This window comes from Dermochelys coriacea, chromosome 3 (genome assembly GCF_009764565.3).
Source record: "Dermochelys coriacea isolate rDerCor1 chromosome 3, rDerCor1.pri.v4, whole genome shotgun sequence".
Lineage (NCBI taxonomy): Eukaryota > Metazoa > Chordata > Testudines > Dermochelyidae > Dermochelys > Dermochelys coriacea.
The window spans coordinates 4,787,861-4,813,774 of record NC_050070.1 but is presented as its reverse complement, the minus strand read 5'-3'; the positions used below and the strand labels follow the sequence as shown (position 1 = coordinate 4,813,774).

The 25,914-nt window shown below is 48.5% G+C and overlaps 1 long non-coding RNA gene across 1 annotated transcript; it reads left to right on the top strand.

The window, feature by feature from the left end:
* The first annotated feature begins 986 nt into the window (after positions 1–986).
* On the top strand, positions 987–13,291 carry LOC122459154. The gene is made up of 4 exons (XR_006279653.1): positions 987–1,422; positions 3,567–4,066; positions 7,480–7,669; positions 11,424–13,291. It is a non-coding gene; the product is annotated as an uncharacterized LOC122459154 (long non-coding RNA).
* Positions 13,292–25,914: the final 12,623 nt, after the last annotated feature.

Genomic DNA, 25,914 nt, shown 5'->3' with positions numbered 1-25,914 from the left:
CTACGGTCATGGGGGCTGGAGAAGCACCGGAGAGCGGCAGGTACTTGCCTTAAAACAGTGTCTAGATCTCTGGGCGTCCCTCCACTCTGCCGCAGGAGGTGTGACTGCCGCACACGCAGCCACACGTGAACGAGTTCGGCTGGAGCCGTGTAAGGACGGGTGGCAGCACCGGCTAGCGCTCCAGTACTGTCCTGCTCAGGGCCCTGGGGACGTCCGTGGGCTGCTGGCCTGTGCCACGGTGGCTACACCGCTGTGTTTAGCGAATTAGCTCGGTGTGCCGACCCCTGCTTCCCCGACTGAAGTGCAAACGGAGCCTAAGATGTGCCATGCCATGAGTCGCCAGCCAGTCCCACACCTGTGGCGCTCGCCTACCCTCACTCCAGCCCCTCTGTTGTTTGACACCCTCCCATTGCACCAGAGAGACGTCAACCCTCCTGCTTCAGGGCATAAATCAAACTAAGTGCTGGGGGTCAGGAGGAAAGAGCCCCCAGGGGCAGGTTGCCCCATCACTGCTGACTTCAGGATTTCTTCCCCCGTCCTCTGAAGCAGCTGGTGCTGCCCCTTGTCGGAGTGGGGACACTGGCCTAGATGGAGCTCGGGTCTCATCCAGTCTGGGAATTCCTGTTTCAATCCCATCTAAAATTAGGGCTTGATCCTGCCGGTGCTCAGTGTTTTCACTAGTAACACCCACTACAGGCAGCAGTACCGGTAATTGGCACCATGCCTGGGGGTGAGCACAGGTAGAATCTAGGCCTGAGAATGCCGGACGGGAGCTTCATCTCTGCAGACGTTAAGCACCTGCCTCACTTCTGGGACTGTGCTGAAATGTGCGTATTGATTGTTTAACATCTGTACTGCAGCAATTCCCAAAGGGGCCAAGCAGGGCCCAGTCCCAGCTCCAAGGAGCTAACCGGCTAATATATAAAATCACTTTATCCATCACTGCAATGCAGCCCCCTCTGGGATGAACCCTAGCAGCTTTTCAACAAGATACAGCAACACTGCAGTAGATTTAGATCCAAGAAGGGAAGAAAAGATCACAAAGCATTCTCTGCAGACCTAGGCATTCGTCGTAGCATCTTGTATCCGAGTCTTCCACCAGCTCCTCCTGGTTTCTTAGTCTTACAGCTGGATTGATCCATCTAAAGTGAGACACTAGAAATCTCTCTGCACACACTGCTTCTTGAGTGATGCTAGAGCAGACATCAGTGGGTCCTGCTTCAGCACCTCCTCCAGCTGCAGCGAGCATCGCGCTGGTGCTGCAAATTGATCCCAGTGCAGGGGGCTGCTGAGGTGTAGAGCACCAAGGGCTTGAGGAGATGCAGGAGCAAACAGGAGGGATAGAGCACAAAGCAGCTGCCTCTGTGGCTGGAGAGAAGAAGGGAACAGAACCAGCGAAGCAGCTTCTCCAGCACTGATAAGGTGAGAGAAAAATTGTCCTTAATACGACCTCCAGCCGGGGATTACTGCAGGAGGCAGAGTTTCTTCCTGGGAGCGAGCAGGGAGAATGGAGGGGTTGGTTTGCTGGCACTGTCTCTGCTCAGCTGGGCTCCCCCAAGGGAACTGGTGCAGAATCTCAAGGCTTTGCTGGTTTGCTAGACACTGACAAAGTCCTCAGGATCTCTGAACTTTCCGATTCCTGGTCTGTGTGTGTGTGTGTGTGTGTGTGTGTGCGCGCGCGTGCGCACTGTTACTGCTGTTTATCTGCATTACAGCAGCACCAATCAGGGCTCAGGGCTCCATGTGCTACTAAGCGATGTGCAGACGCGCTGTAAAAACACAGTCCATGCCCTGAAAAGCTCAAAACCCATTTGAATGAGTCCCTGTGGATTTCCCATTGCATCTCCTCAGCTCCAAGTCTGCCTTCAGGGGGATGCTCACTGCCGTGGACTGGTGTCCATGCACCGTCCTACTCCTGGGAGGCTTTTCCAGCCAGTAGGCCAGTGGACTGGAACTCAAGACCTGGGTTCTCATCCTAACTTTGCCATTGACCCGCTGAGTGACCTGGAGCAATGGGCTTCCCATCTGTTTCCCCTTCCACCTCGATTCTAACAGTCAGCTTTCCGGGATAGAGACAGTCTCTTGGTAAGGTCTGTACAGTGCCTGGTGCAATCTTGGTTGGAGCCTCTAGGCGTTACGCTACTATAAATAATAAAGTCACTTGGGAGGCTCTCATGTTAGGATGGGGGCCTTTGACGGTGATCTCTTTGGGGCAGGGACCACGCTTTGTCTTGTAAAGAGCTAAATGACAAACGAAGCCACAGAGATGAGCGCTAGGGAGAGACGAGCTTTCAGTTCTAAAAGCTCTCAGACTAATTGTTTGAAGATTCTCCAAGCTAGTTTGAGTCCCAAACCTTTTTCTGCCCTGCAATTTAAACCAATCCCCCATCGTCACCTAAAAAGGAGTCTCTAGTTGAAGGAGTTCTGGGGTATAGACTTGGAATAGATGTTCCCTGCAAGGTTTGGCTGGCACCTGCTGCTTCCTCTCTGCACTGTATGTTGTCTGCACTCATTTCTTCTTTGAATATTCCTCTCGGCTCCATTCTTCACATGCTCACTCTGGATTTGCTTTCACTCTCTGCTCCTTTCCCCCCACTTGATTTCTTTCTCTCCCACTAGCTCTTTATCGAAGTCTTAGGATCTCTTTTTCAATCATTATCTGCTTCCACTCCAATTCTCACTGTATATTTTCACTGGTCTCTCCCCTCTGCTCCTTTTTGCAGCCTTTCCGTAGTGAAATGCAAACCCAGTCAAACTCTGGAGTGGGCTTAGAGCTACATTTAGAAGAATTAGCCCATCCCCACTGAAAACGTACAGGCAAAGCAATGGGGTAGCACTGCCTCCTGGATGCTACAGGTTAATTATTAATTTGGATTTCATCAGTGCCTGGAGGCAGAAAAATCATAAATGTCACAGGCTGCTCAGGGGTGATTTGGAAACCAGGAGAAGGGTCCAATTCTGTAAGTAGATACTTCCTGATAAATAGCAACCCCAGATCTAATAGAGATTCGCGGGTGCCTTGATTGCATGGGTGCCCTCGTGCATGACAGGGAAATAGGGATAAACGGGACAGAGATTCTAAAACCCTCTAGGTTTTTTATTCCCTGCCTCGCTCACCATTAGTAATTTGCCAGCTGCAGCAGCTCAGTGCCTGCTGGGTTCAGTAATTGCGGCTCTTCAGATCTGCTAGGACAGCAAACTGCACATTTATTTCATAAAAAAAGAAAAGGAGTACTTGTGGCACCTTAGAGACTAACAAATTTATTAGAGCATAAGCTTTCGTGAGCTACAACTCACTTCATCGGATGCATTGAAGTGAGCTGTAGCTCACGAAAGCTTATGCTCTAATAAATTTGTTAGTCTCTAAGGTGCCACAAGTACTCCTTTTCTTTTTTGCGAATACAGACTAACACGGCTGCTACTCTGAAACCATTTATTTCATAGAGAAGCTTCCCAGCAATAGGGCCAGCCAGGGCTACATTGTGGTTAATGTTTTGCCGATCTCCAATGAACTGAGTGGTTGAATGACAAAGACAATGCCTGTCTCTTTTATTTACCCCTTTCAGGTGCCTTCCAGGCAAGGATCCAACTCATAGACCAGCTGAAGGAACCTACCCCCGGTGGGCAGTCCGGCCACCCCATTTCACAGCAGCTAACACACCCAGGGGTGGCTCTTCCCTTGACTGCAGTTGCAGGGGAGGGAATGTCCCCAGAGAGTTGGGTGGGAATAACTCTGGCTGAAGGAGGGGCTGGATCCCACTAGCGCGACACCCGGGAGGCCGGAAGATGCTCACAAAGGGTGGCTGAGGGACCGATTTCCCTGCCATACTCTGAGACGCTTGCCTGACGTGCCGTGAGTGACGCCAGTCAGCCCCTGCCATGGGCTGTGGTGGCAGCCGGCCGGATGGCGTGGAGCTGAGGTACCAGGAGAACTGGACCAAAGAGATGGAGTCTACCTGGCTGATGAGCACAGATGCCGACATCCCGCTCTCCGCCCTCCAGACCATCCCACTGGAGAGCTCCCCTGGGGCCACCTTTGGCAGGGGAAAGAGCACGATTCGCTCAGGTAAGACAGCAGGTCGTGCTCAATGGCAAGGATAGGCGCCTGGCCCTCTGGGGCACCCAGTCATGCTGAGATACCTCTGAGGGTGGTGCCAGTGCCCAGAGGGTAGAACAGAGGTCCCCAAGCCGGACTGGTCAGAGCACTTGCTGCTGGTGGCCTGCGGAGAGCGGGCTGTTTGCAGGGTGCTGACTGCTCTGACAGGTCTCCAGCAGCTCAGTGGCATGGAAAGGAGCAGGATATCTTTTAATGCCTTCCTACCAGCTAGTGCATATGCCAATTGCTGTAGGTACAGCGGGGGGCCAGGTGGGCCGGGCGGATAGGAATGGGGAGCAGATCCAGCCAACGGAGCGGAGGAGGGGCCCGCATGGTGGTGAATGGGGGAGAGATGGAGGCCATAAGTCACTCTCTCTGAGCTGTGGTTTGCACCATGAACACGTTGTCCCCCAGTTTCGATAGGTGCCCCATACCGGGGGTTGTGGATGGACAGGGTTAACGCTGTGAACGCCTCAATCCAACCTGCCATGCAGTGCAGGCCGCTGCCCACCTGCAGGGGATGTCCCTAGGGCCAGAACGGTGTGAAGCAACAGCGACAACCAGCGTCTTGGTAACACTGGGGCAAACTCAGGCCTGGTGAGAGCCGCTATACCCACAGGCTGGATCCGTTCCCTGTCTCCCTGCTGCACGGCTTGATGGGAACAAACTGTGAGGTGTTTTGTATTGACATGGTGCCTTGTAGATTCATAGACTACAAAGCCAGAAGGGACCATTATGATCATCCCGTCTGACCTTCTGTATAACACGGGCCAGAGAACTTCCCCCAAATACTGTGTGTTTGAATTGAGGTCTGGGGAATGGCTTGGTGAAAAGAAGCAGGGGAAAAAAGTCAGGCCTTTTAAAGAAGGGGGCAATGAAGGGGGCTATAAACCCAATGAATCCCCCTTTCGCGGGAGGAGGAGTTGTGTGTTGTAAGGTGTCCCCTTGAGTCTGGCTTCCACCGTAAAATGAACATCAGACTGAAAAAAAATTTTAGAATGTGCTGATCTGCTATTGCTCAGGGTTGCTGCCATGGATATAGTTTGGCAATCAAATTTGGTAGCCATGGTTACAAGAATCCCTTGGAAAGTTGGTGAAATAAAACATAAACTGGCCCCAGAAGCAAGAGGGGAAAATGAACCATCAGGGGAAACTCTGAGTATCAGTCCAGGAACTTTGATAGGACTCCATTCTTATCTGCATCCAGGGTCTGATCCAGAGCCCACTCAGGTCACCTCCAAGGATCTGCCCTCTAGACTGTAAGCAACAGTGATTCCCCATAGGAAAGCCATCCTACAGGCCATCTCTTACTGTGCTCTAACGCAGCCGGAGTCTGCGCAGTGATGAGCGGCCAGGGGAGCAACCTTGCACTCCTTCAGGATTGCTACCGATACTTAAGGGTGTGATCTTGAGAAAAAGCCAACTAACTGTCAGATGAAAAACTCAGCACAGCCCATGTCCATACCCCTATGATTGTCTCTTCCTTAAGATGCCAAGCCCCCTATTAAATTTGCTGAGTCTCTAGGGGCTAGGGAATAAAGCTGCTTTCACTGGAGCAGAAAGGCAGCTTGAATACATGCCAATTTCCCCCTAGCTTTGGTTTAGGTGAATAGGAGAAGTTTTGCTAATCCCATTACTTGGGGCATTTAGAACCAGACTGGACCAATCAGTAGCAAATGAGCAATACTGACCAATCCTGCACCGGTCCTAGGGAAAGGAGCAGATGAGGCCAGAGGTCTCGTCCATCTTGACACGCTATGATTACATGAGTTCATTGAGTTCTGAGTGAGTAGAGCACAGGAGAAAATGCACAAGAAGCAGTATAATGGAGGATAAAATACCCCCTTTAAGGCATCTACCGACAGCATGGTGCAAAGATATGACCATTCCATGCAGATTTGTCCTGATCCTTAGATCTAATAAATAGCATGACCAGTCCTGGCACTCTCCCTTAGCAGCCGTAATCATTTACAATAATTTTCACACCAAGTTACCCCACATCCTGATAGCAAGTGGTTACTTTTGCTTCTGCTGAGAGCTCTGGTGAAGAATGTGTAATTCAGGGAAGAAAATGATCAGATCTGCGAGCTTTCCTGCTTAGAGGATTTCACGGCTTCTGTTCCCTGATCCCAGCCATTAAAATGAAATAAATCGACAGAGACACACTGTGTTCCATAGAGGTGCTGCATGTTTGATTCAGTTCATTGCATCCATATACAGAGCAGCTGTGACAGCATAACTTGTAATGAGGCATAATTTGTAAAACAATATTGCTATTACAGTGGCATGTTGGGGTTCCAATCTCTGTTGCGCCTCAATTGTGCTAGGCCAGTGGTCCCCAAACTGTGGGGCATGCTCCCCTAGGGGGGCACGGAGGAATGCTCAGGGGATCACGGCAGGGCTCAGAACAGCCCCCATAGAGGGTGGGGACGAATTGCCATCCAGTCCACTCTGCCCCAGTTCCACTCCAGGCCCTGCCCCCAGCCCCAATCCTAGTCCCTGCTCCCCTCCTGGACCCGCTTTCAGCTGTGGCTCTGCTCCTCACCGTGGCCCCAGCCACAGCTCCAAGCCCCACCCCCGACTACGGCCCCACTCCTGGCCACAGTTCCCAGCTCCCGATGGTGGCCAAGGCTCCGCCCCTGGTCCTGGCCCTGGATCCCAACCACGGTTCTGGACCCACTCCCAGCCTGGCCTCCCCACTGCAGCGCCCGGGGAGGGGGGGGGCACAGACCGGGTAAGGGGGGGAGCGTGACCGAAAAAGTTTGGGAATCACTGTGCTAGGCCCTGCACATACACATAGCAATAGGCAGTCCCTGCCTAGAATATCTCGAAGCCTAATCAGAAAAAGGGTGGGGGAAGGGAAGTCTTGTGCCTATTTTATAGATGGGGAAACTGAAGCCCAAAGCGACTGTGAACATTTAAATCAATAAAAATAGAGGGGAAAGGCTTAAAATAAATGTTGATATCTGTCAAAATTATTAAAACAATCTGCCAAGCCTAGCTGTCATTTTATTTTGTAATTTTGAAATACAAAAATGTTTTTGAGTTTCATTCTATTTCCAACACTTCACGGCAAATGAACTCCAGACTGGTGAAAGTAGGGACTGTGCAAAGAATTCACAGCTACTTTTTTTTTTTGAAGCCAGATTTGAAGCTTCTGGCATTCCCTTTCGGCTTGGAGAGGGATCTCATTTCATGCCAAAAAGTCATTTCAGCAAAATGCCACTTTGGGGCTGAAAAATAGTGCCAATGCTGAGTTTTTGAAAGGGGCTTGTTTTCACTCAGAAATGGTCCTCCATGTTTTAATTGTGAGCCTTCATTTTACATTAGCAGGAAGCATAACTTTGAATTGGCTCAAGAAGTATTTCTTCGTTTTCCATTAGGAGATTTCTTTGATGATGGGTTTCCTAACCCAGCGCAGGCCACTTGAAAGTTTGCTCCGTGATGTCTGATTTGTCCTTGAATGAAACCAAACCTCCAGCTGGTGGAAGTCAAGTAACCCACAAGCCATTGAATGGACTCTTGCCCTCTGGAACAACAGTGCAGAAAAAAAGTGTGCTCTGTTCTGAGGAGGTGAGGTTGTTTCATAGGACAGAGGTGGACTTCACCAGGAGATGCACGGGTAACTTCTCAAGAGATAGACCATGGGTTCATTTTTTCAGTAGGAGGAGCTCGTCCCTCTGTCAGCACTGACCGCAGTGCCCCAGTATGCTGTGAGGAGCAGAGCGAGGTGGAAAATGGTTTTCCTGTCCTGCAAACATAGTCGAGATTTCAAAAAAATTTCAGTTCCACATTAGGACGAAACTGAGACCTTCTGAAATTTTTCACAAACAATGAGGGAGAGCGAGAGAGAGAGAGAGAGCCAGAACACTCACCAGGGATGTGATAGACACAGGTTCAAGTCCCTACTTTGCAGGAAGGTGTTGAATCGAGGTCTCCCATATCCCAGGAGAGGGCACTAAACCCCAGGCTACAGAGTCAGTCTCTGCGGGCCTCTCAATACATTAGTTACACATACAAATAACAGCTCCGTCAAGAGAGTGACTGGTTTCAGAGTAGCAGCCGTGTTAGTCTGTATTCGCAAAAAGAAAAGGAGTACTTGTGGCACCTTAGAGACTAACAAATTTATTAGAGCATAAGCTTTCGTGAGCATCCGATGAAGTGAGCTGTAGCTCACGAAAGCTTATGCTCTAATAAATTTGTTAGTCTCTAAGGTGCCACAAGTACTCCTTTTCTTTTTAAGAGAGTGACTGACTCTGTCTGTTAGGAAACTCACCTGAGATGTGGGAGACATGAATTACGGCACTCCCCACATCCCCAGGGAGTGCTGTAACTATGGGGTTGTTGGCCTCTCTCTTTCTCTCTCAGATTTTGAGAAGAAATTCCATCCTGGACCTGAGAAACCTTCCAATCCAACCCTTTGCTGGGAAAAATTTCAGGTGTGATGAATTGTCATTTTCCAATTAAAAAAATGTTTCATCAAAATATTCTTGACCAGCTGTAGTTCGTCAGCACTGTGCTGAGGGATGTACCTACTTGTAGATGGGGTGGAGGGGAAGTGACCGTGTGCTATGATGCAAGTGACGGGGGAGGATCCTATCTCTATGGCTCAAGGTGACCAACCTCCTCTCTCCACGGGAGCACATTTCTAGCTGGAATTTTGAACAACATCCGACTCTTTCGGGAGACCTAGCAAGCCCTGAAACATAAGCTTCTGAGACAGACTTCACCTCCACCAACTTCCATCAGTCCGTCTAATGGCCTCCTCTGCCAGATGTTGCCCAAGGTCCCCCAGGAGCTAGACACAGAAATTTAAATCTAGACCAGGCAAAATGTGCTGAGAGGTACAATTGTGCCGTTTCTGTAGGCTGGGGTAGGGGGAGACAGAGAGAGAAAAGAGCTACTATAGCAGTTAATCTACTCCAGCATTAGTGAGTCACTTTATGTCCCCACTATTCCACATCTGTCACATAATCCCCAGCACCCCTTGATATTCCAGGCATGTGCCTTCAGTCCACAACCCTTGCTTTTGTTACTGCCAGGGGTATGCGCCTCCCAAATATTTGATGACTCCAAGAGCATCCCCTTCAAGTTCCCCATTTCGAAAGGAGGTTCATGCTGGTGCCTGACATTCATGGCAGACGGAGCTTTTAGCTGTCCCTAAACCAGGTCCAGGCAGCTGGAGTGCAAACTTTCCCCCATGCACATGTAAGGTAGTGCCAAGCTGCAACCACTGCCTGCTCTGCAAGATGCACCCATTCCACTGTCACCTTGTCCTCCATGGGTCTGTTCCATGCACCTGCCCTGTCTGGTGTCCCACCCAGATTGTGAGCTCTTTGGAGAGGGGACCATTATCTTGTGACTCATTTTCGTATAGCGGACTCCTCTTCCCTGACCACAGCCATTACGTGCTTCCATAATGCAAATAAACTAACGTAAAAGCTCCCCTGTTCTGGGGATTCTGATCCAGGGGGAAATGCATGAGAGGGGAGTTCAGGCTCCATGGCCCATTCATTCCTTGGCACCTCTGCTGAGATGGCCGACAAAGGGTCATAGAATCTGTAAAATCCCCCAAGAACTGGACTGAGGCCAATGTGTCACTTAGGCCACTGAACAGCCATCAGCTGGGGGCAGCTTTCAAGCACTGCTGTTTCCTGTGTGCTATTCAAACCATCCCCATTGATTATTAGGTGAGCTCTTAGAGGCCCCAAAAGCTCTCAGAGCCCCCTTGTGCTGGGAGCTGGTCAAACACAGAGTAAGAGGCAGGCCCTGCCACAAAGGCAAGTCAGGCAGAGTGAGAGGGGAAGCAACTTGTCCAAGGTTATGCCTCAGGTTAGTGGGAGAGCAGGGACTAGAACAGAGCTCTGCTGAGTTCCCGTCTGCTGCCTAACCCATGAGATTGCCCTGCCTAGTGCCTAGGGGCTGCTATGCTCCATTATAAGCACTCTGGAGGACAAAACAACCTTGACAAATTGGAGAATCAGTCTGAAAGCAGGTTTCAGAGTAGCAGCCGTGTTAGTCTGTATTCGCAAAAAGAAAAGGAGTACTTGTGGCACCTTAGAGACTAACAAATTTATTAGAGCATAAGCTTTCGTGAGCTACAGCTCACTTCATCGGATGCATCCGATGAAGTGAGCTGTAGCTCACGAAAGCTTATGCTCTAATAAATTTGTTAGTCTCTAAGGTGCCACAAGTACTTCTTAGTCTGAAAGCAACAAGAGAAAAGTCAGTAAAACGAGGGCAAAGTACTGTACTTAAGAAGGAAAAGTCAAACGCAAACCTACAAAATGGGGAATAATAGATGAGGGGGTTGTACTGCTGACCAGGATCTGGGGAGTATAGTGGGACACAAATTGAATATGAGTCAGCAATGTGATGCAGTTGTGAAAAAGGCTAATATCCTCTGGGGTGTATTGACAGGAGTGTCCCATGTAAGACAGGAGATAACTGTCCCACTCTGCTCAGCACTGGGGAGGCCTCAGGTGGAGCACTGCGTCCAGTTCTGGGTGCCGCACTTTGGGAAAGATGTGGACAAATTGGAGAGAGTCCAGAGGAGAGCAACAAAAATGATCGAAGGTTTAGAAAATCTGACCTGTGAGGAAAGGTTTAAAAAACTGGGTCTGTTTAGTCTTGAGAAAAGAAGCCTGAGGAGGGACCTGGTAATAGACTTCACATCTATTCAGGGCTCTTACAAAGAGAACGGTGAGCGATGGTTCGTCGTGTCAGCTGAAGGCAGGACAAGAAGCAATGGGCTGAATCTGCAGCAAGGGAGAGTTAGATTAGACATTAGGAAAAATGCATCCGATGAAGTGAGCTGTAGCTCACGAAAGCTTATGCTCTAATAAATTTGTTAGTCTCTAAGGTGCCACAAGTACTCCTTTTCTTTTTAGGAAAACTTTCTAACTCTCCGGGGAGTTCAGCTCTGGAACAGGCTTCCAAGGGAGGTTGTGGAATCCCCGTCACTGGAGGTTTTTAAGATCAGGTTGGATAAACCCCTGTCAGGGATGGTCTAGGTTTACTTGGTCCTGCTTGAGTGCAGGGGACTGGACTTGATGGTTTCTTGAGGTCCCTTCTACCCAACTTTATTCCATATGATTCCATATCCCATTAGCACCTATCAATGCCCCAATATCTCCAGTCCCCACCCCGCACCCCTACCTTTTGCTTATTTGTTTGTAACCAGAAGAGGCCACTGGTCTGGCTGAGTTCTCTCCATAATACGCTACATTCCGGCCATGTGGAATCATCTGGCTGCCTTGGTACCATTGTTGTGGGGCCTGGACTGGCATGGCACCAATGATTAACCTTCCCTCTCTTTCCTTTCCAGACCAAGTAGTGATCCAACCACATGGCCAGCAAGCAAGTCACCATCATGGTGATGCAGAGCATCCAGCAGATCGACTCATCATGGAGACTCATAGGGACCTCCTGCATCACCTATGGGCTGGCAAACCCTGTGGGGCAGAAAGGAAAAGCCTAATGCCAATCTTACGTCAATGTTTGGGCTCTGACAGGCATCTTGTGGGCTAGCAGCAAAGACCACCTGCCCTGACCCAGTAGGAGACACATTAACACTCCTTCCATCTTGATAGGCTCCTAGAATAATCCCTCCCAGTGCTGTATGCTTTGGTTCAGGTCCCCGGTGCCTACACAGCCCATTGTGGTGTGTGTGGGGGGGGGCATGTACACAGACTGCTATTGATCTCTTCGTAGCAGGGTTTATTCCTAGCTAGCTGACTCCATGAGACCCACTGCCTTTTGAAGGAGTCTCTGCAGAGCCCAAAGATCTGAGGCGCTAGACAAGGCACCCCGCCCCACCCTGTTCCTGCCTAGGAATGATCCTTGGACGGATGGACGAGAGGACAGAATTGCACCAGCAAGCTCTGCTGCCAACAGCCGAGCACCACCGCGTGGTCAACTCTGCAGTTCTTCTCCTTGCAAGGGATATTTCTTGGGGAGGAGCCCCCCCAGGTTAATCCTCCATGCTGTTTGTTTCCCTTTGCAAAAGCAAGGAGAGTCTGTCCCCTTCCCCAAGAGAATGGGGGCAGCTGGACACTGGCCTTCCACACACCAGAGGCTCCAGGACTGGGGACTCCATTCTGCATCACACGTCACTAGTAGCTAAATTCTGGCTGCAAAGTCTACACTAGAGAGGAGAATGCGAGAGATGGACAGAACACAGCTGTTTTTTCAAAGCCCTGGTGGACACTGGCTTGTACGCTGAACCCACCCAGACTTTGATGATAATTATAGCACTTCCACAGAGCTGCTCTCCGAACTAGACCCACCTTTTAATCTTTGCTAGTCAATGCCTGTCTGTAACTGAGGTGCGAAATGCTCATTAGCACTCCCTCAGCCCTCTGGGACCAGATCTGCCACTGGGGGAATTTGGCTTACCTCCACTGCAGACAATGAGGCTGGGCCAATGTGCACCAGCTGAGACAGAATGGCTGGCTTTTTCCACTCGGCAGTCAGTCACAGCTCTATTAGGATCTGCCCAGTGCCCTAGAGAATGCTGGGTACTAGACAGAGAGAACAGGGAGATGAAGGCTGGGGCTCTCAAAAGGAACTAAGGTCCCTCCCAGTGAAATTCAACTCCCTTAGGCCCTTTGAATCTCTCAGCCAAGGCCCCTGCCCCAAGCACCATGCAATCAAAGAGCTTGATCCTGCAATCGCTGTCCACCAAGCACAGTGCTTAATGCTATGAGGGGTCTCCTGAACAGTGTAGTGCTCCTGGAGTCAGGGTTTGCACAGCCAGCCCTAAGGTTCTCGATGAGAGGTGGGGGCGTGGGAGTGCGGGTGGGGAAAGGAGAATGAGGATTGATATGGTATGTTGGTGTGATCCCTTAGGGCAGTAACGTGCATGTCTTGGTTGGTCCATTTGAAAGTGACTGTGGATCATATATGGAACTCCACCCATTTGTATCTGGGTGAGAGCGCCAGCTTCTGGGCAGCTGCTCCCTGGCTTGGAGACCTGGGCTGCACAGGCCCTAGAGAAAGCAAAGTCTTATGATCATGGGGCGATGTTTTGGGCCAGGGGAGAAGGCAGGAGGTGAGGATTGAGCAGGAGTGAGGGAACTGGTGTCAAGGAGGTTGATACATTGGAGGGGTCAGAGAAGAGTCACAAGAATGATTTAAGGATTAGAGAACATGCGCTAGAGCAGAGGTGGGCAAACTTTGTATTGTGGGCAATACAAAACAACACCACACCAACACAATTGTGTTGTGGTGAAAGCCAAAAGGCAGGTGAGACTGGGGGGAAGAGAGAGACCCCCCCAGGGGAGGAAGCTGAAGCAGGTAGGAATTAATGCCGAGGTGACCCACAAGACAGTGGGGACTGAGACCCTGAGAGCGAGGGTGCTGGAGAACTCGGTGGGGCAGATGAAGCAGCTGTAGGGGAGGCTAGTAGCTGCAGTGCAGACCCTGCAAGAGGTTGTGCAAGACCTGGAATCTCCACAGCAGAAACGGAGAGACAGCAGGGAGGAGAAAGGGAAACTACTCATGGTGGGTGACATAAAGAAAGAAAGGGAAAGTCTGTACACTTGGCTGCACGAGAAGCAGGGGAGGTGTTACCTTCCTCCCCTTCCCCCATGAGGAGCAGTCTTGAGTGGGAGGCTCTGTGATGAGCTGTCCACCCCACACAGGACTGGAAGGGGCTAAGGTGGCCTGGCAGAGCTATGAACTCTACAGGGTGCACCTGGAGGAAGAGTCAGGGAGCAGGGAATTGATTGCAAGCAGACTCAGCTGTGCAGGAATAGGCGGGGCCTATAAAGGCAGGAAGCAGGCAAGAGATGGGGGCTGCTGCTGGGAAAGGACAGTCCCTCCCTGGGAAGAGGGGGAAGTACCAGTTTGGAGCTGGTAAACCCAGTTTGGAGCTGGTATACCCAGAGCAAGGAGGGGAATCAGGAGTAACAGGAAGCAGTCCGGGGAAGTAGCAGTGAAGGCTGGGAGAGGAAAGCCCAGAACTGCTGCGTTGAGGGTCCCTGGCCTGGAACCAGGTGTAAACTGCGGGCCTGGGTTTCCTGACCGGCCACCGAGGGCACGGCGTAGACGGGTGGGGTGGTGAACTGGAAGACTGTCTGGGTCACTGTGGGAGTGAGAGGTAATTGAAGGACTGTACTCTGGAAGAAGGGGAAACACTGAGTGGCCTAGCCAGGGGGCTGAGTCAGGAAGAGGACACTGCAGTTCCTGGAACAAGAGAGGAGTTGCAGACCCGAGAGAGAGAGACGATGTGATCATGTGTGACAATGGGAAGGGGCATTGACCTCAAGTGCTAAACCCCGGAGTCACCAGGAGGAGGTACCAGACAAACAGTGAGTGGTGTACAGAGTGATACACCCCAAACATGAGTCATCAACTGGGTTAAAACCCAGGACTTTCAGGATCATAGCACAGACCTCCACCACTGGAGCTAAAGAAGAAACTTCATTAACTGGTAGCAGTAGTAGGTGGTTATCTTCTAGTGCATCAGACACAAGAAGAGGACAGGTTTCAGAGTAGCAGCCATGTTAGTCTGTATTAGCAAAAAGAAAAGGAGGACTTGTGGCACCTTAGAGACGAACAAATTTATTTGAGCATAAGCTTTCGTGAGCTACAGCTCACTTCATCGGATGCATTTCCACTGAATGCATCCGATGAATGGGCTGTAGCTCACGAAAGCTTATGCTCAAATAAATTTGTTCGTCGCTAAGGTGCCACAAGTTCTCCTTTTCTTTTTAAGAAGAGGACAGTTTTCCAGTGGGTTAGAACATAAAAATTTAAAGACGGCCATACTGGGTCAGACCTAAGGTCCATCTAGCCCAATATCCTGTCTTCCGAAAATCGCCAATGCTTCAGAGGGAACGAACAGAACAGGTAATTATCAAGTTATCCATCCCCTGTCGCCCATTCCCGGCCTCAGACAGAGACTAGGGACACCATCCCTTCCCATCCTGGCTAATAGCCATTGAGGAATTTATCTAGTTCTTTTTTGAACCCTGTTTATGGTCTTGGCCTTCACAACATCCTCTGGCAAGGGTTACATACACATGCTCACATCTTCCGCACCAATTTTAGTTAGCTAATCTTTCTATTAAAAAAGCACTAGGTCCCCAATCATGCTCAGGTCCCCATTGTGCTAGGTGCTGCAGCTTTGAGTGTGATGAAGGGGTAATTGTTATAGATAAAATGAGTGCCAGCTCCCCGTCGCAGTCCTTCGTTCTCCTCTTCGTTCTCTGATGTCCTTGTGTCAGAGCGTGGTGTGCCATGCATCCCTAGACACTGCCCCATTGCAGTACAGTTGGAAGGCTGTGCCCAAAGCTTGCCTTTGCTCAGCATGGTCATGTCCCATCTGTCCCTGTCTGCTCTCTCCCACAGGCCAAGTGTGATGACATTTGCCATGAGCCAGTTCTCTCATTCCTCCAAGGAATCCATCACCTCTTTCCCCTGGAATCCCAGCTCCTTTTCCCTGAGAGAAGCCTGCATAGCTCCGTCAGAGCCCCTCTGCCAAACAAGGGAGATCATGGCTGTCACGGGCTGGGAAGGATCCATTCATCCCATCCAAGACCAGCCTCTCCCCAGGCCTGCTGTCCACAGCAGACGAGACTGGCGAGAGCAGATCACGAGTCTGGACCAGACATCAGCCCATGGCTTAGACTTCAACAGTCGACAGAAGCATCTTCAGAGCCAACTGAGGGCACCTACCCCATACACAGAGTCACTGGCCAAGATGATCCCTAATGCCCCTGCTCTGCGCCCACCAGACAGAGACCCCAGGGTGAAGTTCAACATGAGCAGGGTCCATTTCCTAAGCAATGATGTGCGGGAGGAGCTGGACTGTCACTTGCACACAAAGAGACTCCAGCATGAGCAGGGCTTACCCCTCAGCCCACAGAAACCTCACACAGCTCTTCTGTTGCCTCTAAGGGCCCCCAGTAAGAGGTTGCTGGAGGATGTACATGCCCTACCCACAGACAGAAGGCAGCAAATGGCCAGGTTTTACTCCTGGAAGCATCCTGGGGCAATAGCATCGAAAGGGAAAGTAACCCCAGTCCATCGCAGCGCAGCGCAGACAGGGAAGCAAAGCACAAGCTCCTCTTGTTCCACACATCCTCCAACGCCAGTGGAAGATACCACCATGGAGACGGGCAGGAGTGATGGCGCAGCAGGAAACCAGACTAACCCAGATCCCTGCACTCTACCAGCAGGGGTGGATCTGACATCGCCACCTCCAGGAACCATAATAACAGAGAAGACGCTCGCTGTGACACTCCTCATTGATAGGAGGGAGTTGAGAAAGCCCCTTCCCAGTTTGAGTGGCACCAAAGGGACTGAAGAGAAGCTGGAGCTGCACATGGAGAGGAAGGTTATCTCCAGAGAAGGCTCCTGCCTGAGGCCAGGGGCACAGGCTGGTGAGAGCAGGACAGATCTTCCCAGGACCCAATGCCACCAGGTTGCCCCAGAGACACCAGGCTCTGGGCAGCTACCAAGATCCATTCTTGACTCTCTCATTGCTGGGCAGGATGCACACAACCTGCAGATCAAGCACCTGACGGAAATGTTGAGCAGCTCCCGCCCCTTGGTAGGCCATGTCTCAGTCTGCCAGATGTGCCACAAGGCACATCCAGGAAAGAGGAAAGGTAAGAAAACTCAGGAGGAGACACAAGTATCTGCTGAGCTGCATGGTCTTCGAGACATCCCAGCTCCACATGGGTTCAATGGAACTGTGAATTCTGAGCTCTTCAGGGACCAGCTGCCTATAAGAGTCTGCAAGAAGTGCCGTAAGGTTCTACAGAAGAGACCAGCTGGCTCTGCAGGTGCTGACTTGCCCAGAACGTCCCAGAGAATTCCACAGCGATGGACTCCAGGAGACTCTACAGCATCATCCAAACACAACAAGATGCCAGTGGTGTGGCTCCTGCCAGCAGACAGGAGCAAGACGCAGGATGGAATGGGGAAAAAGGCTCCCACCAAGCAACCGAAGATGGTGTCCATTGCTACAAGTACAACAGGGCTTTCGCAAGCAGGGGAGAAAGCAACTGGGAGTCCTGACGTTTCTCCTCCAAAGCCACCAAAGGCCTCCAGAGCTAGGATATCAACCCCGTCAAGGAACAAAGTTCCAGTTCTCAAACGGATCTTAATGTGCCTGAAGGAAACCTTCTCCAAGCTCCAAAAGAAAGTGAAGTCCCAAATGTCCAAGGACTCTCATTCAAGAACACCTAAGGTAGTATAAGGGATCTACTGTCAAGCAAACCCTCATGTTGCCTCTTTACCCCTTAAACTCTGTCCCTTGAGCCTTTAAACCCCGACCCCCTGTCACCAGAAGTCCCACCCATGGGGGGTATTACTTCCGGAGTCAAGATAGACACATGACCAGAAGCAAAGTGTGTCATGTGACCCCCTCAAAGAACTCCTCCCAATGCCCTCTACCAATGAGGCTGAGTTTCGCCCCTGTAGGCCTCCCCGAGAGGAGATTTGAGCAATCGGGGGTGTTCCAGGGTGGTGTGACCCATCCGGAAGTGGTTTGTGTGACCCCTCTAAGAACTCTTCCTACCGCCCTCTACCAATCAGGAGGGGTTTCAGCCTCATAGGACTGCCCTGAGAGTAGATTTGACCAATTGGGGGTGTTCCAGGGCGGGGTGACCAATCCGGAAGTGGTTCTTGTGACCCCTCTAAGAACTATTCCCAGTGCCCTCTACCAATCAGGAGGGGTTTCAGGTGCATAGGACCACCCCGAGAGGAGATTTGACCAATTGGGTGTGTTCCAGAGCGGGGTGACCCATCCGGAAGTGGTTCATGTGACCTCACTAAGAACTCCTCCCACCCCCCTCAACCAATCACAATGAGTTTTGGCTGCATAGGACCGCCCTGAGAGCAGATTTGACCAATTGGGTGTGTTCCGTGGCGGGGTGACCCACCCAGAAGAGGATTGTGTTACCCCTCTAAGAACTACTCGCAGTGCCCTCTGCCAATCAGAGTGCAGCACCATCACCCCATAAGTCCCAGCACTGGGGCAGAAGAGGCCATCTTTTACCAAGAACGCGTGCTTTAGAAATCGTGGAAACATGGACTCCTTCACCTCCCCTGTGAGAACCTGGGACTTTATTTTAGCCCCAAGGGCCTTTGGACTTGTGTGGAGACAGTCCAATGACCATGGTGGCTTCTTGTCGTCCACCCCCCTGGAGGAGGAAGGCAAATGCAGCTTGGGGGAGTCACCGGAGAACAAGGTGAACAGAAAAGACATCGCTCAGGTAAATGAATCATTAAGAAGTGACGGTTGATGATGGGATGAAATGGGGTTAGAAACCGGAGGGGGGGTGGAGTTTTGTAAATTTAAAAACAAGCAGTGGGAACTTACACTGTTTCTTTTCTGAAAATCTCTCGACAGCTCGACGATGCCTTTGCAGAGGCCCTGGAGGCACGGACAGCGTCGCATCAAGCAGCGAAGATGAACTGAGCCCACCTTGTTTTTGCTCAGCGCGGATCCAAATTGTTGAAGAGGACTCCGAGGATGATGGCTAGGAGGAGTTTAGGAGGAGGTTTGGCATGGAACCAACTGAGCCAGTGCCATGTCGTGAGCATAAAAAGGTCATGTGGACTATTGTACGCATTGCTGTTTATGCTGTCCTTAATCACTGCCTTAGGGAAAAGCTTTCTGATGATTGTGAGGGCTGTGTCATAGATGCGCCAGCCCAATGTTACCATGACTGTGTGACTTGGACTTCAGTGGCTATAAACTGCGAGCTCTGGGGCCGGTGTGCTGAGCTGTGTTTGGAAAGCCTATTAAACACTCTTCTTCCCATAGGTTAAGCTATGCAATGTCTGTGCCTCACCCAAGAACATTTAGCGCACGGGGTGACCTTGATAATCGCTGTGCAATTTAGTGCAGACCCTGACCGTGTTTGCAAGAAAATGACCAAACCGGAAGATGCTGCTTCCAGCGTTATATTGGCCGTCTAGTCTGCACAGAAAGTTACAGAACCCTGCTTCAGAAAAAGACCAGTTGTAAGAAATCGAAAAGGAGTAAGTTAGAAAATGGTGAGGGGACAAACAGCGACATAAAACTTGGAAGCTGTAAATTGAAAAAAAAAGAAAAAAAGGGCTTTGTGACTATCTGTGTTTCTGTTAGAAGGTCTCTGGCCCTTGGTTTCTTTCCACGGAGCTGTAGGTCTTTTAAAGAAAAGAAAAAAGAAAAGAAAAGAAGAAAAGAAAAGAAAATCAGCGCAGTTGTGCAGACAACTTATTCCCCCACCCCAGATCACAAAAGGGAATGCTAGGGAGGGGGATCTAATCAACCTGCTAACTATTTTGAAACAAAGAATTAGGATGGTATAAAAACCTCAGCTAGCTTGGACACTGTCTCTTTCAACAGATTTCAGAGTAGCAGCCGTGTTAGTCTGTATTCGCAAAAAGAAAAGGAGTACTTGTGGCACCTTAGAGACTAACAAATTTATTAGAGCATAAGCTTTCGTGAGCTACAGCTCACTTCATCGGATGCATTCCGATGAAGTGAGCTGTAGCTCACGAAAGCTTATGCTCTAATAAATTTGTTAGTCTCTAAGGTGCCACAAGTACTCCTTCTTTCAACAGAAACTCTCTTGAATTGCTGCTGGACTGCAAGAGGAGGTATACTCCCTGTTTTTAACTCTGAAAATATATATTATTTAATGCCATTCTTTGGCCATGCTGTCTTAGTAAATAATGGTGCCTATCTTTATTGCAGTGTGATCTCTTTAGCATGGAACCAGTAACTTTAAGCTGCATTTTACCACCAGGCCAAGGTAAAAACCATTTTAACTATAGTTGTGCTTAATACTGTTAAATTTAAAAAACAGAAACCAAAAAACAAACTTCAGGTACTACACAGGTTGTATAGGGATTTGGGGGTAACCCTAACTTAACATTTTTGCTTGTTGTTTAACCTGAAGGCCCAAACACACATGGGGGGAAGGGGGGAACAGAACAGCCATGTGCTTTTTAAATGCATGTGGGTTTACTGAAACTATTTGATTGCAAACTGTTGGTGTTTTTAAACTGCTGGAGTGTGTGTGTGTGTGTGTGTCTGAGTTTTTCATTGCAAACCTGGTTTGATGTATTTATGAAGCTGCTGTTTTGTGTGTATGTGTATGAGAGAAAGATGGGGTGGTTTTTTCAAAAGTATTCGGTTGCAAACTGATGGTAATGGTGTGTTTAAAACTAACGGGTTTTTGTGCATAATGGGTTTTAAAATGGATTTTAAAAGCAGTTTGGTTTTTATTTTGCAAAATGAGATGTATTTTTAAAAAATGTTTGTGGGTTTGTTTTTTAAATTGGTAGAAATAAACTCAAAACCTGTGTTGTTTGTACAGCCTCGAAGGGATTATTTTGTTTTAAAGCTGTGACTTTTTAAATAGAAAAACACCCTAATTAATATTGTATTTTTTTAAGTTTACAAGACAGTTTCATGCATTTTATTATAATGTTGTTTGCGTCACAGTACGGTCAAAACATGAGAGGGTAAACAAGCTCAAAAGAAAAAGGAAAGAGCCAGCTGAAAAGGAAAATTGACCAGCATTAGTGACTGATGGATGGATGAAGCCCAGTAAATGTATTTTGCTTCTTGGTTTGGTTGTTTTATGAGGTTTTGTATTTTAAGTAAATACATAGGTGTGGGTGAGAAAGATGGTTAAGTCCAGTTTTGTAAAATGTTCCCCCCCACATCCCCCCACATAGCATGGGCAGCTTTCTGACAATGCTGTAGTCGAAGTTACAGGGACACCTCCACCAGAACGGCCAAAGAAGCAGGAATCTGCTTTGAGACCATTAACAACGCTAACGCAAAACACCACAAGGGTGCAGATGAAGCGTTAGGGCAGTCGAAACCTCACATACGTCAAACCCAAGGACAAAACAGAAGACTGTGGTAAAAACCAACCACGCAAACACCACTCCAGTTCCTCAGCGGCTGCCCCCACACCAAGCCCTGAGAAAACTGTGAGCGAAAACGCCCACATTCACAAACCCGGAGCACGAGCTCTAAGGGTTGTGAATAAAAAACCAAGGATCAACAAACTATTCTCTCAACACCATAAGCTCGTCACAGCTCCCCCATATTCTAACATTTGGGAAAAGTATGATGCTGCATTCAGAAAACTGATGAAGATTTGGGGGAAATATGACGCTTTGTTCAGAATACTGATGGCTGCTCTATCCTAAGGGGGCCTAAAAGAAAGGAGGGCTGGAAACGACATCAAAAATGCAAAAGCTCTGGCGGGCGACTTTTTGAAAAATACTTCAGTTTTTCCAAAAGGTGGCTCTGAGCAGGCGTGAGTAGCCGTGGAAAGGGGCCTGGGTAAAAAGGGCCCCCTCAAGGGTACACATCAGCTCAGGTGTAAACAAAAGTAGGGACAGCTCTTGGTGGACAAACAAATGGCTGCCAAAAAGTTCCAGGCCAGGGTCGCTGTTAAAATTTTAATAAAGGCTAAAGAGGTAATAGGGGAAAAAAACCAAAAAGATGCCCCCTACTGGAGGCTCTCAAACTGGCTTGTCTGAAAATGGGGAGGCAGAACCCGATTCTCACGCAGAGTCTGATTTAGAAAATTCCCCAGAGGGCTCTCTAGAAGGGTCCCCGTCTACTCCTGATGACCCTCGTGGAGGCCCCTCAGAGTCTGACTCTCAAATGGCCTCTGATGTAGAAAATGCCACTGATGGTCCCATAGAAGAACCCCCAAGTAACCCTGAAAATCCAGAGGTATATAGGGAGAGAGTGAGAAGTTGGCAACGTGAATTACCTAGATTTGGGGGGTCTGTGTATTGTGAAGAATTTTGTTTTGTCAATCTTGAGGAAATAAATTCAGCTCAGCAGGTTGTTGAAGCCATACACAGAGGAATACAGTTAGTTCTAGATGAGGTTAAGGGTAGGGTAGGCCCTAATGATTCTGTGCAGTTACATTTAGAGAGCTGAAATTTAACTAACCCTTTGTTTTTGGTCAGAAGAACTAGGGATGAGCTGTCTGCTGAGGATTTCTTAAATCAGGCCTCAAAGCTGCTACAGAGCAATAGAGAGTTGCATCTCATTGGGACGTTGTGACAGTAGTAAAAAACAGGGATGGTGGTGCTCGTAGAGTTTTTTAAATTCTATCCTCACTAGTCAAATCATTCATATAAAGAGACAATACTTAGTAGACCTGACTTACACCGGTTTTGCGGGTGGGCTCTTGTCCGTTTTGTCCGACTGTAAACCTACGGACACGGAATCGTTAGTGGAGGCGAGAAAGTTGTATGAGAAACTGGGATGGTCAGATTCCAAAAAGGTTCTGCTCAGTGCCGTAGCAACATTGGAAGAGCATTGAGGAGTCACCATAGAGGTGGTGCTGTATGCGGTGAAAGGCGGATGGGGCTTTTTTAAAATGGGAGGCGGCCCAGTCTACCCCAAGAGTTTTTTTTTCATCCTGTTGCATGATGAGCATTACTATGGGGTTCTGGATGTGATAAAGTTGTTTGGTGCGAAAAATTATTGTGAAATATATTGTGAAAAATTATTATTATTTGCTACACAGGGTACAGTCACGACTACTCTTGCAGGTATCGTTGCCGCCTCTGTTTGAGCATAACATGCTTGGATAGCATGGGTATGCAGCTGAGGTGTCCTAGCTGAAGACTGTATTGTCGGTCCTAAGAGTGTTTAGACAGACACATCAACTGTGCATCGAAAAAGCAAGTAGAATGCCTGTCTAAAACTTTGTGTCAGTCTTATGTGGACAAGTGACACAGGTGTAAAGGGAGGTGCTGTAAGCAGGGTCAACGTTTGATCGCTGGTGAAGTAGACAGTCACCTGTGTTTTATGGAGAGCATTAGAAAGCCTGAATCCTCAGAAAAGTATATATTTTTTAAATGATTTTGAATGCACGCAGGAGACTGGGATGCACACGCCCAATTACATTTTTGCTATGTCCCTAAAGCCTGAAAAATCATGGGAATTTAAAGGCAACGAGTGTCTTTCTCTGTTTGTTTAGACCTTTGTTGGCAAATAGTTCTGGGACTACACATTCCTAGCGCACAATTCCAAAGGTTATGATGCGTACTTCATCGTGAGACAGTTACTGAGGGAAAAGATGTGCATAGAACTGATCACTCTGGGTAGTAAGCTAATGTGTGTGGAAGTGAAAGCCCTGGGCATTCGTTTGATAGACTCTTTTCAAACTTCTTGCCCATGAAGCTTAGCAAGCTCCCACAAGTGATGGGGTTTGAAGGGTGCAAAGGGTATTTTCCACCTTTTTTTAACACTTTAGAAAATCAAAATTACATGGGGCCTATGCCCGGTGTGGAGCACTATGGTGTGGAAAGCATGATGCCCAGGGAGAAAGCAGAGTTTCTCGACTGGTATCGGGACCACAGATATGAGATGTTTGACTTGCACAATGAGCTTGCGTATTCCTGTCAGCAGGATGTCAAAATTTTGAGACAGGCTTGTCTCCTATACAGAAAAGAGATTATGAAAATGACAGAGATGGGAGATATAGTAAAGAAAGAACCTGGTAAATTCACCAAGATAAAACTGTGTATAGATCCATTCCGGTACATAACACTGGCACCTGTCTGCATGTTGACGGGGTACGCATGGCCTTTGAGTTTAATGGGTGTTTTTTCTGTGGTTGTGTCACCAAAATCCTATGACAGGGAAAACTTTTGGGTTTCTTTATTGCAAGACGCAGCTCAAGACCGACTATCTGAAAAGACTTGGTTTTGTAGTGAGGGATCTCTGGGAGCACGAGTGGGAGGTGATGAAAGAAACAGACAGGGAGCATGCAGATTTTTTAAACTGAGCCCAGTTGCCCCAGTCTCTCATGCCTAGGGATGCACTTTTTGGTGGGGAGGACAAACGCTATCCGCCTGTATTACAAACCTAACCCTGGGAAAGAAATCCACAATTATGATTTTACCAGCCTGTACCTTTTCGTAAACAAAATGAAAGAATACCCCATTGGACACCCCAATATAATTTACGATAAATTTGTACCCCTTGCAAATTATTTTGGAATTGCAAAAGTTAAAGTGTATCCCCCGCAAAGCCTCTTTTCCCTATTGTTACCTGTCAGAGTGGACGGCAAGCTTATGTTCCCACTATGCCGAACCTGTGCGGAAACCAAGCAGCGGGAGACATGCACCCATACTGATGAGGAGAGGGCCATCCTGGGGACTTGGTGCACGGTGGAATTGAACGCAGCCATAGCGAAGGGGTACGCGGTGGCTAAAGCTTATGAAATCTGGCATTTTAATGAAAAATCTGATGAATTCTTTTCAGAGTACATAAAATTACACCTCTGCCAAAAACAAGAGGCTTCAGGGTATCCCAGCTGGTGCACAGACGAAGAAAAACAAAATAAGTATGTTAACGATTTCTATCAGCAAGAAGGCGTGCTTTTACGCCAACAAGAGATCAGGTCGAACCCCGCTAAACGCCAAATCGCTAAACTGTTTTTAAATTCTCTGGGGGGTAAATTTGGACAAAGAACAAACCTACCCATCACCAGCATCATGAGAGACCCTGACAAACTCTTTCAGTACCTGTTTTCCTCCCAATTATGAGGTTTCATCCCCTGAGTTTATCGACGATGAAACCGCGTGTGTGTCTTGGTAGCACGCAAAAGACCGGCACTGTCTCTGGCAATACCAAGGTCTTCATAGCTTGTTTCATCACCGCTTATGCCCACTTAGAACTATACAACCTCCTAGACAGGTTGCAAGAGCAGTCCCTGTACCACGACACTGACTCGTGACATTTGTGAAAAGGGAGGGTGACCAGAATCCCCCTCTGGGGGATTATTTAGGGGATCTCACAAGTGAGATCCCCCCCAGATCAACACATCACCATGTTTGTGTCGGCAGGCCTGAAAACATATGGGTATAAGCTGTCGAGAAGAAAGGCCTTATGAAAGTCAAAGGTATTACCCTGAACGTAGCAAACTGCGAAAAGATCAACTTTGAAAGTATGAAAGATAGAGTTCTGGACTATTGCATGGGCCTGCAAGAAAACACTTCAAAAAAGATAGAGCTGCAGCAGCCCCTCTATCGTAAGGAACAAAAATCAGGAGCAAATAGCGAGAAAAACCCTTAAGAAAACACAGAAAGTCATTTACAACAAGAAGGTCCAAGGAGAGAGTTTAAAACCCTGCCCTACAGTTTTTAAAAATGGATATAAGATGGAAACACCCCTTTTCTGCAATTCTCGTGGGGCGTAGCAACTGATGGAAAAGTTACTTTATAAAAAATGTGTTGGGTAATGCCAAACAAACACTGTCTGTTATGCCTGAGAATATCATGTGGTGTTACAGTTGTTGGCAACCTCTGTATACAGAATTGCTCTGTAAATATCCCTTTATCAATTTTGTGGAGGGGCTGCCTGATTCTTTTGATGATGACCGTTTGTTTCCTACCAATAAAGATGATTATCGAAGATGATCTGATGATCTCTGCTTGTGAATGCGATGAAATCGAGAAAGCCTTTACCAAGTACGTGCATCACAGAAACCTGAGCATTATATTTATAGTTCAAAGCGTATTTTGTCAGGGGAAAAAGTCGCAAGATTAACCTAAACACAAAGTACATGGTTCTGTTCAAAAACCCCAGGGATAAATTACAAATCGCTACACTCACTCGGCAAATACGACACTCGGGGACACCCGTACTTTCTTCAAAAAGGGACACTGAAACAGTGATACAATGCACAGTTTAAAGCCTTCAGCTGCACTGTCCATGAAACAGAAAGCGTCTTTACTGCGCGTCAGTTTAATTTTCACATCCACTCCATTCAACAAAAGTTTTTCTTGAAAAAACAGGTCGCTGTACAGATGACCCAGCA